We start from the raw sequence: 12,041 nt of genomic DNA on the forward strand, positions 1-12,041 counted from the left end.
ACTTTAGAAACTTAACATATCCAGTGAATGATGGTTGAAATTTCGTGGCTTAAAACCCCACTGAATGGGCTACATAAATTCATGAACTTCAGCCACATTTATATCTCATGCACCATTGCATGCAACATTTCTTAATTTGTTTGGGTTCAATACCCCTATTTTCCTTCTGAATAAATTTCGAACATTTTTCCTTTTGAAAGCCCTCACATGCATGTGATAATCTGTAAAATACCAAAAGCTTTTATTATTTATTTGATTTATTAAAATTATTGCTAGAAACCAAGGGCATAAATCACATAAAATACTTCCAGAGGTCAATAAATCCGGAACAAATTCATGAATGACCCTTATGATCGATAATGACCCCTCACTAAATTTCATCAATTTTTGTTGCTGTTTGGTATGATTTCCAATTTTCTTTTTGTTAGGATATAATAAATCACAAAACCACTTTGGAGAGTGTGAAAATTTTATCTAACAATTTTCGCATACCTTACCTGTGATGGATGACTCAGAAAAATAATTTCAACATTTTTCATCATGCCTTGCTATTTTTCCCAATTTTTGGTAATTATAATGGTTTAAAAATAGGAAAAATAGTTCTGATTATCCAAAATTCATGAAAATTTACCAGAACATAAATACCCAAAACCGGATTATATAATATGAAGACCACTTTTGATATTTTTCTCAGGTTATTTATACTGTAAATGATGTTACAAAAATTTTTGGTAATTTATTTTAACTGTTTAATATTATTTCTTCAATTAAAGATTATTTAAAGGAATAAAACAAGGAAAAATAGAAATACCCACTGAAAATTATCTTTTATATTTTTCCCAGCCTATTTATGTATAATAACAGTTAAATAAAAAGTTTGGGTAATTTTGGAAACTGTTTTCTATTTATTTCAATTTTTATTGGAATAAATGCTCAAAAATCATAAAATATAATTAAACAGCTTGGAAATCCATTTTTATAATTTTCCCAGCTTAGTATTGTGTAATAACAGTTAAATAAAAAGTTTGAGAATTTTTATCCTTTGAATGCTATTTCCGTGAATTTATGTTGTATTAAGGACTTAAAAATTTGGAAAATTTATATTCCAATGTTGTAATTAATCGCACGATTTGTAGAATTTCATTATTTCAGAAAAAGTGTAACCAATTAATATAAAATCAAATACTAAAACATAAATTGGCATTTCACTATATGTAGAATTTAGTATATTAGCATTAGATTTCGACATGGAAACTCACTAGTGTGTGTTTGATGTCGTAGGATCCCGGTAGTAAGACGTTGGTGCATTCCGAAGTACCACTTGTACCTACTCGAAACGTTGTGAGTATTCACGCACTCCCCTATTTTCAGTTTGTATGTTTTGGGATGGAAAAGCATGTCCCGAAAAACTATTATTTGAATGTTGTATTTAAATTGATTTGTATCAAACATGATTGCTATTTTATGGCTATGTCTCTCTATGTATGTCTATGCAACACGGAACATGAGAACTTATCGTACTAACGCCCTTCCCTTATCTCTAACCATTAACTCTTTGAGCCAATGGTCATTATGGATAGCGCTATTAGGAATTGACAACTCCTCACTCGCCCTATTGCTGGAGTGCATGATACCATATTCATCTATGGAACGATAAGCATAGATCTTGATAGGGCTTCAGTCATAGGTTTGGTTGAGACTCATTGTTTGCTCATACACATACAAACTCGTTACACATTATAGCAATAAACTTGTTATCTATTATGACAATAAACTCGTTTATCAATTTTAGCAATCAACTTTGTTTCTCATTATAGCAATGAACTTTGTTCTCATTAAAGCAATGTACTTGTATTTATGAAAAGTCTTATACCAAATCTTGATTTTATAAACCTGTGAACTCACCAACTATTTTCATAGTTGACGCTCGTTTTACATGTTTTTTCAGGAAATAATTAGTAAGTGGATATAGAGATTCATCATCATAGAGCATGCTGCATCGTGTGGAAGTTATTTTATGAAGTTATATTTTGAACAACGTCATTTTGGAAAACTTGTACTTTGTTTTGTTTAAGCTAGGGGTTGTAAACTTTTAAATATTGCTATGGTGATGTATCTTTATCTTTTGCAATGAAACCTTTGTCGCTGTCATACCTTGCGTTTCCGCTTTAGCGGGGTGTGACACGCTATCTCTACATCAAGTGGATAGTCCAGCTCTCCTGGAGCTACAACAAATCGCTTGCTGAGCACGAGCGATATAAACGATCGGGTGGCCCCCGGATCAAATAATACGAGAGCAGATATACCGCTCAGAAGGAACGATCCTATAATGAAAAACATAAACATAAGCAACAATAGATATAAATAAATAGATAAGGAGAAGATACATACCCGTCACAACATCAGGAGCTGCACGTGCCTCCTTCGCCGTCAGCTGGAAGGTTCTACTCTTTGCCACAGGCGCCTCTAACAGGCCCTGACGGCCATCGGTAATCCTCAATGTAGCAGGAGCGGATGTCACCACCTATCCTGCTGCTGCTAAACTCGGACACTGAGACTTCTTGTGGTCCCTCTGATTGCACTGAAAGCAAATCACATCAGATACTATCGTGGTGGTGGTGGTAGCAGTACAGTACCTGCTAAAATGACAAGTTCGGCTGCACTTAAAGCAGCCCGATCTACCCGCCCTACACGCCCCCTCGTGCATCTTGCCGCACTTGCCATAGCGGTTGTGGCCTTGCTGGCTCCTCGACCTGTGATCTGATACCTTGGGCCTTTTTCCCGAACTCCATGTCTAAACACCCTCAGGTTTCTTCTTCTTCTCCATCTCCAAATCCAGCTCCCTTTCTTGAGCCCTCGCTATCATATCCTCCAGCGTCTTGCAGCTGGATCGGCTCACAAACTGGCAGATATCACTCCGCAACATCTCATGGTATCGGGCCTTTTTCATCTCATCGTCCGCCACGTACTGCGGAACAAGAAGGTCCCTCTCCCTGAACATGGTGGTGATCTCAGTCACCGTCTCAGTAGTCTTTTGGAGATCCTGGAACTCCCTAGCAAGCTGTTGCACCTCAATCACAGGTGAAACTCGGCCCTGAACATGTCTGAGAAGTCACTCCAGGTCATCGCATCAAGAGTTGCATCATCTCTAATGGCATGTCCAACCTCCTCCCACCAATCACGCGCCCTGTCCTTCAGAAGGCAGGAAACAAGTCAGACATTGTCCCCCTTGGAACAATGGCTGGTGCGAAAGGCATTGGCGACATCAGCCAGCCACTTGCTGCTAGCAATGGGGTCCTGAGTTCCATGATAGTCTGGAGCTCCACAAGCTCGGAACTCCTTGAATGTTATCGTGCGTGCCCCTATCATGGTCGCCATCTCGGTGTAGAAATCACCCACCCTCTCGTCAAGAATCTCCAAAATTCCCTCCTTGACCATACCGAAGTTCACAAGAGTCTGGTCCAATATATTACGCGTGACCTCAGATGAAATGAACTCTCTCATCTGCTCATCGAGCTGCCTGGCTCCTGAGCCCGAGCCTGATCCCTCGCCGGCGCCAGAGTGGCCAACTGGTCTAGTGCGTAGCGTCACCATACTAAAAATATACCATAACAAACATCAGAATACTCATCATAACTCGAGGGATCACACACACTACAAGTTTCCTAGATTCATCTCATCTCTCCTTGACTCGAGTACAGATCCTCTGCTTTCAGTAGTACGGGCCCATACTACCTTCCACATCTATCCATACTTTCCTCAAGAATTGTCTTGACTCCACCAAGTCCCTTTCACTACTACTGCTGTTTTTCTTATTAAGCTCATCCTAGGCTTGCCCTAGGGTAACCTCTGACCCACTCTCTTCCATCAAATGCATAAGAAGTCCTTGCTATCTCCCCCTAACTAGCTCGCGAGTACCACTACATATCACTAAGACCATATAATTCTTCGAATGAGAGGTCCTACCCTACAACGGTTAGACTCAAACGAGAGCTTCGAAATAGAGCTAAACCTAACCTTCTGAAATTATTTAGTCCTCGTAATATGTAACTTAACATATTCGTTTGCTAGTTAGTTAAAGATAACTAGAACTACTAAAAGCACAAATCAAGCAGCATTAAAGCATTGAGAAAACAAAACCAAGCATATCCTAATCAGGCCATCATATCACTGACAAATCAGTACTAGCATGCAGTTCATAAAGCTCATACAACAGGCATACATGGCATCCTTCCTAGATCCTTAGCCCTAATCTAGCATGCAGTTCTCATACACATATAACAGGCATATAAGGCATCCTTCCTAGATCCTTAGCCCTAATCTAGCATGCAGTTCTCATAATTATATCATACCAAACATGTATGGGTAATTTAGGAGAACTTACTTGAGCTCGGCTGATTGCATGCACCGCACCCTTTTCTCTTTTCAAAATCCTTTTTATGAAAATGGTTTTCCTTTCTTTTAAAAATTTTATACCAACTCCTTAGTTTGAGTTCAGACACACCCGAGAGTGTGCCCGAATCCCTCAAACCAAGGCTCTGATACCAACTTGAAACACCCTAAAAATCATGACCAAAAATTTTGTTTTTAAATCATAAATAAACCATAGTTATCAAAATAACCTCATCCAAAATGTAAGTCATAGTATCTCAAAACATCATATCCAAAAACATATGTCAATATATCAGAGTAAACATCCCATGCTAAAACATCGTGATGTGTGCAATGCAGTCATCCCGAGCTCTTCCCCTTGCAACCAGAAGTACTTGAAACCAAAACTAAAAACTATACGCACGAAGATTAGTGAGTCTCCCTAAACTACTACATACCATACACATAATCACATAATCACATATCATGGGCCCTGCCCGCTTCATCGGGCCCTGCCGGACATCGGATAGAATCCGGCATCGGGCCCCGCCCGGCATCGGACAGAGTCTGGCATCGGGCCCCGCCTGGCATCGAGCAAACCTCAGTATACATATACACATATCAATAAATACATATAAATAATCACATAACATAAACATATAAACGTTCCTCAGGCCCTGCCCGACATCGGACCGAAATCCGTAATCATACAAACATTCCTCAGGCATTGCCCAGCATCGGACCGTAATCCGGAAACATACAAAACAGACACATGCAAGAATCACGAAGACATCAAGCATACAAACATTCCTCGGGAATCGCACGACATTGGATCGGAATTCGGAAACATATAAACCTACATCGGGTTCTGCCCGACATTGGTCGTTGGTCCGGAACATACTAGCATACCTATACGGGCCGGTATTGGTGGCTTCGACCCGTTCATACAGGAGGAAAACTCACCTCACAGAGCTGAAATACAGAAACTCACGGTACAAAATCTCTAACGGCTGCTCTGACGACTCCCCGAGCTATCAGTGCAAAATAACAATTAGTCAAAACTCAATAATCCTTCTTAGGGTAAAATGACCATTTTACCCCTAATCTAATTCGGACCATAATCAAGGCTCAAATGCATAACATAGATGCTCCAAATCTATATAGCCTTTCTAAGCCCACTAATGGCCCACTTATGGCCCAATTTTCTAAATTGGGCCCAACTCCTCAAATGGGCCTTCCCTTAAGCCCAAACATGTTCTTAGCCCAATAACTGATTTATGATGGCCCATTATGGCCCATAATAATAAAGTCCATGGATCGGCCCAAACCGAGGCCTAAATGAGGAAAACCCATGTCCAGTAAGTACGCGGGGTGTACTCCTCTGTACGTTAAGTGTATAGATTGCATGGATTGTACGCTGCGCGTACGGGCTTGTACGCCCAGCGTACTAACCTGTTAAGCAATAAACTCCAAAAACGCTTAATCCCTTAAGACCTTAAGCTACAAACGCATATCTGAGTCCACTAAAGTGTCTTAATCCATAAATTCGATTACTTGGTGGCTTGCAACCCACCAAATGGACCCAAACTTGAAATATGGCAACTAACTTCCATGGAAATGACTAAAACTCATGGCCACAATAAGACCTTCAAGGTGGAAACTTTTCTGTTCTTGGGACTCATATAGCACTAAGGGTGACAACCCTAACCCTATAAATGGATTTGGACCATAAAAATCCATTCTTGGGACCAAAAAGGTACAAAACACCATTATCATAGATCTAAGCATACATGAGGCAAGTTGTGAGCTTTTTACCTCAAATGAGTGCTAAATGGTGATGATATATCATATCCTTGAGCTCAAGCTACTCAAGCTCTTCTTCACCAACTTCTTCTTTCACCTTCCAAGCTTGAAGCCACTAAAATGGACTTCACAAGATCAAAATCACACAAAGATGAAGAAAGTTAGCTTTCTAAGGTTTCTAAGTCAAAGTGGTTGGTAAGGAGGATGCGCGTACTCCTTGGTACACTGCACGTACGCATATCGATCTCCCGCATCCAATGCTGCCACTACACCCCGCGTACGCCAAGCTTAGGCCCAACATACGTCTTCATTCGGCCCACTCACTAATGGCCCAACTCAAGTAGTCCAACATTACTCTCACAGTCCAACAATTAATTACAAAAATTAAATAATTAACATTACCTCAAGTCACGGGTGTTACAGAAGATGAAATAAATGTTCAATGTGAGCAGAAGGAAGATCATCAGTACATTGAAAGCACATTTGATTTTGACTGTCAAGATAAAATATCTCATGCTCTGGTGCTGGAATGAACATATATTGGACTGGTTTAACACCCATTATTAATTCATTGTTGATATACCGAGTTTTATAAGGAATAAGAAACTTGGTATTCTTGGAGTGTCTGGGAGCACCTTTTCTTCTTAAGGATGACAGTCTAGATGGTCCAGCAGATGGTACAAGCGTCAGCTTCTTGAATTTGTCGAGAAGCTGCTGAATTTCCAACTTCACTTACTGAGCATGAATACCCTTGTGTTTGTCAATAATTTCTTGAATTTGCATCCACTCACTGTAGCCAAATTAGGCTAGCTCAATGGCATAAAGAAATTCAGTGTATTCATATTTTGTTTTCTTACTATCCAAGTGAAGCTTCGGGGACTCGTTTCTTGGTTTGGTGCATCTCACTTTGACAATGGGATCAGGATTTGATCTACGAGTAAGAACATCTCCAAACATCTTCCTATCAATCCGGTCATTCAGGTCTGAAACAATGTGTTGTTTCTCCACATTATTATTGAAAATTTTCTTGACCTGATTATCAGTGCTTTGAACATTAGCACTCTCATCAATGGAAGCAAGCGCTTGAACTAGTTTGGCATTCAGACATTCTTCTTTTATTGCTTGTTTCTTTTGCCCAATAGCAACATTATATTCAAACATAATTTCTCCAATTTCCCCAATGGGTAACCTCCATGTTTTTGCGAATTCATTTAGATCAATGATGAGTTTGCTTTTCTTTTTAGGAGGATATGTTGAAGGATCACCACCAGCAGCAGCAACAACAAAAGAGCTTCCAGCTTCAGCGTTATGAGCTCCCCCTGAGAAGGAAGCCTTCCTCTTTCGAGGATTGAGCTGATCATTTTCATAGTCAATGTCACTATGAGTTCCTTACGAACCTCTTGAGAAATCTCCTCTCAAAGTAGGAACCCGAGTTGACAACATTTAAGGGAACAACAGGAGCAACATGTTGCATGAAACCACGATCAAAAAACTCTTCATAGTCATCGGTCTCTGATTGATCACCAATGTCTAGAATGGGCTGATCAGCGTCTAGAATATCATCAACCTCAATCTGCTTTAAAGGATAAACTTCAGCTTCAACCCTTACAGTCATCTTAGGCTGAGATGGAGTTTGTACAATCATCACCTACATTTACATTGGATGAGGATCCCCTTGATTATTTTTCCCTTTTTCGCAGCATCAGATTGGGGAGGAGAGTTAGGAGGTGGTGGAGGAGTTCTAGGATGAGGATTAGATTGTGGAGGAGATAGTGGAGGAGGATTTGTTGATGGAGGTGGAGGTGGAGGTGGAGGAGGGTTATCACCTGGAGAATTTGGTGGAAGTATCATCAACAATCATATCATCATCATCATCACCCAAAGCCATAAGTCGCTTCATTGTAGCCATATCTCTTTCAACTTTACTCATCCTTTTATCTAGTGATTCAGTAATCTGCACAATTAGGGAAAGTTGGGAATGCAAAACAGTCTGAAAGTTAGAGTTGGATTCTTCCTGATTATCCCGATGAAAGACAGCAGTCATGATACTAACATTCTTTGCTTGAGGAGGAGGAGACGATGACTTTTCTTGGATCATTGGTTCAGCAGTTTCCATAATAGGAGTGATTAACCCATGTTGTGCAGCATCATCAGCAGAGGAAGAGGATGAGGAGGTAGTTGAAAACCGAATGTGCTTGTTCATCATTAGAAGAGAATTCATTCCCTGAGCAAAGTCTTATCCCATATCAGTGGCTGATTCTTCATCATCTTTTTCAGTGTCTACTTCCTCATCAGCTCTTTCTTTATTACCAACTTCTGGATCATCATCATTCTCATTATTCTCTTCCTCATTACCAGCATCATCATTGTCATCATCATCATTTTTAAAGTCTGAGGATTCAACCACATAGGGCTTTTCGGTCCACGTTTTCATCCTTGTAGTAAAAGGCAAGTCACCTTGAGATGGAGCAACATTAATAATCTTTGAGGAAAGGGAAGGAATTGGAATGATAACCCCATGGCTTTCAGCATAGCCTTTATCTCAAGACAAGATCAGAGCAAGCCAACGATGATAAGGAACATTCAATGGCTTCTTGTTCCCAGTAATGCAGTCAACCATTTGATCAAGAAAAAGTTGAGCAAAATCTACTTTTTTGTTGTAAACAATAGAGTATAAGATTCTTTGCTCAAAGAGATTCAATTGATCCAAACTTCCCATCTTGTGACCAAGACATTTTCCAATCACACATGTTAAGTACTTCCATCCTACATTAAAACACTAACGAATAGTGTTATTGTATGGATCACGAGTGAGGCCCTGTACCCTAATTTTCTCGAATAGATTTGCAACTTTCTATATAAGAAGTTTCAGAGTAACTTTCAAATTGAGGAAGACGAAGAGCAGTTCAAAGGGATTACACATCAATATTAACCCTATATTGACCATTTCCAATGGTTCCAATGATGGTCCGAGAAACAATGTTAATAGAGCATGTATAGTAAAACTCACATACTTGTTTAGGGTACATAGGGTCTGGGAAGTTGCAGAATGCATATCAAAGAGAACCGATCTTGACATAGTTGAAAAAATCTTCGATTCCTGAGTTTGCAAACTGGTTTGGGATTTCATCCGAGAATGCCACATTTATCGATTGAATGACGATGGTAGAGTCAAGAGTATGAGGACCTTTGATGATGTTGGCGCGGGGGAAAACTCATACAAGGGCTTTGACATGGTGAAAGCTTTGAGGAAGATGATGATTTGGAGTTTTTGTTTTTAGAGAGAGAGAGAGAGAGAGCTTAATTGCTTGTAAAAGTGAGCTAGGATGAAGAATTCCCAATATATACCCAAAAAGTTTCTTCCTTTTTACATAATCATGAATGATGATATATGTGCCGTAAAATTTTTGTATCCCAAGATAATGTAGAATCTTCTTAGACATTATCCAAAAAGTTAACGTTGAGACAAGGAAGTTACATCAGCGAGACAAATCATTAGTGATAATGAGCATCAGCTCAAGCGATCAGCGAGTAAGTTTGATGATGATCGTCTAGTTGGTTTGTGATGTCTCCTGATAGTGTGGGTTAAAACTACCATTCATTAACATAGAACTGCGAGATCTCATCAGCGTGTGGTTTCATACGCTGAGTCATACATCACTTTTATTAGAAGAAAAATGGCAAGAGTGGATATGTGAATGTAACATATCACGGACAATGATATACCCATCGGCATAGATTTACCAAGCTCTCATCAATGTATGTTACAGTACACTGAATCATAAAAGTTTAAAGGAGAATATAAGGCAAGAATGGATTGGTACGTATGATAACCTATGGTATATAGTCTAACCATCGTCATAGACTTTCAAACTTTTATCTGTATGTGGTTTTACACAGTGAAACATCAAGTTTTATATTAGAAGACTTATGGAGAGAATGGATTGTTTTAGTCACGCTGAGGTGAAATCAGCGTAAATCATTAACAATTTAACTCATCAACAAGAAGTGGTTTAAGCTTTTGTATCACAGAGTAAGTTGCAATCTAGAATCAAAGATTCACAGTTAATTCATAATGGTACCATGTCATACCTCTGACTAGGAGGTCAGGGACATTAATAACCCTCTGTCATTTAAGGACCATACAAGTATCTCTTATGCTGGTGACAATGCAATCAGAGTAAGCCATTGGGTTTGGCTCAACTTTCAAGAGAACATGAGACTGGATGCATACAGTAAGCATGCTTCCAGGGAGAGGGTCAAACAACATAGTTAAATAGAGATAAACACCCAAGCCTTTTTATCAATTTTTTTATCTGGACCAGGAAATCTCACTTAGAAAGTTCGCACAATTCTAGACAGTCAGCGTGAGGGGGTGACTCAATGTTCTCAGCAGATGGTCTCGCTGATGAGAAACTTAGAGAGATTTAGTCACATACAGTTTCATACTAGACTTAGATTTTCCATCGTTAGATTCCTTTTTTAGAAAAGGATGGTACAAAAAATAAACAATATAAGAATACAAACAAAAGAGTTAGTCAAACAAGAAAATAGTTTAAACAGTGAAATATATGCAACTTTGTTAAAAAGGTGTTAAAGACTCGTTTCATCAAATCTTTGGAGTTGAATGGTCATAAATGCTCTTCTATTTTCCAAGATATTCATCCCTTGAACTTTTAGCTATAAAAGATAACAAACAAGATCAACCATATCACACAAAAACAACACAATTCATCGTAAACAAAGATAGAGAGTGCATTTAATCATTGAGATTCTGCAGATTGATTCGAAGCTTCATGTTCACCAAGAACAAAAGAAGAACATGAACCAATATTTGTAACCAATGAGTTAGAATGATCCGATCTTTGTAACGTTCGAGTTATGAGAGCCACCAAGACAATACTCGAAGGTTCCATTCTATGAGATCCATGAAGGAAGTGAATGTGGGATCAATGTCTTGTTGAAGACGCCTTTGGATCTTTGAGGTGATGGAGAGTTAATGACAAGGTCCCTGGATGTTAGGCGTGCCATCTCACCAAAATCCACTTCATCTTACTACAACCGAAATAGGTTTTTCAAGATAGAAGAGATATGTGCCTAGAAGAACACCTGGTGGAACAATAATCCCCCATCTGGTCTCATCAGCATGAGCATCAGTGTCAGTGAGAGGGCATTTGGTGCTAAAGAAAAGATGCAAAGTCAGCATCAACTACCCCTTTCAAGGATGGTGATGTATTTAAGGAATGACACGTTGATCCCTTCAAAGTAGACCAGTCAGATAAGGTCATTATCAATAGAGAAGAACATGTAAGCAATGTTAGTAGAAAAATGTAAATTGTATACTCCATTGGTAAAGTAATAAAAGAAAATTTTAATGAAAACAAAATAAAAATTAACTAAAGTGTAGCAAATTATGTTCAGAAATTTAAGAGTAGCAAAGCAAGAATAAAAAATAAAATAAAGTATCAATGTCTAAACCAATAACATCAAACCATATAAATGTCGTTGTCCCTTAGTGCAGTAAGAACGATTTTGTTTCTAGAATCAAACACCTTTCCCTCATGATAGTTGAAAAGAACATTGTAACCAGCATCACAAAGTTGACTCATGGAGATGAAGTTGACTTTCAGACCTTCTATATAAAACACGTCCTCCAGCTTAATCGTCCTGCATTCAAAAGTTCCAACACATGTAACAGCTCTTCCACTATTGTCACCAAAAGTTACCATTGGACCATCTATCTCTGCAAAATTTGTTAAGAGGGACTTGTAACTGGTCAAGTGTGTAGAGCTTCTACTGTCTAGGTACCAAGTTTATTCTAGATTTGGACTTGATCCTTTGATAGCGTATGAATTATCAGCGTCACA

This window comes from Lactuca virosa, chromosome 5, assembly GCF_052849685.1.
Source record: "Lactuca virosa cultivar CGN04683 chromosome 5, Lactuca_virosa_CGN04683_v6, whole genome shotgun sequence".
NCBI classification, from domain to species: Eukaryota; Viridiplantae; Streptophyta; class Magnoliopsida; order Asterales; family Asteraceae; genus Lactuca; species Lactuca virosa.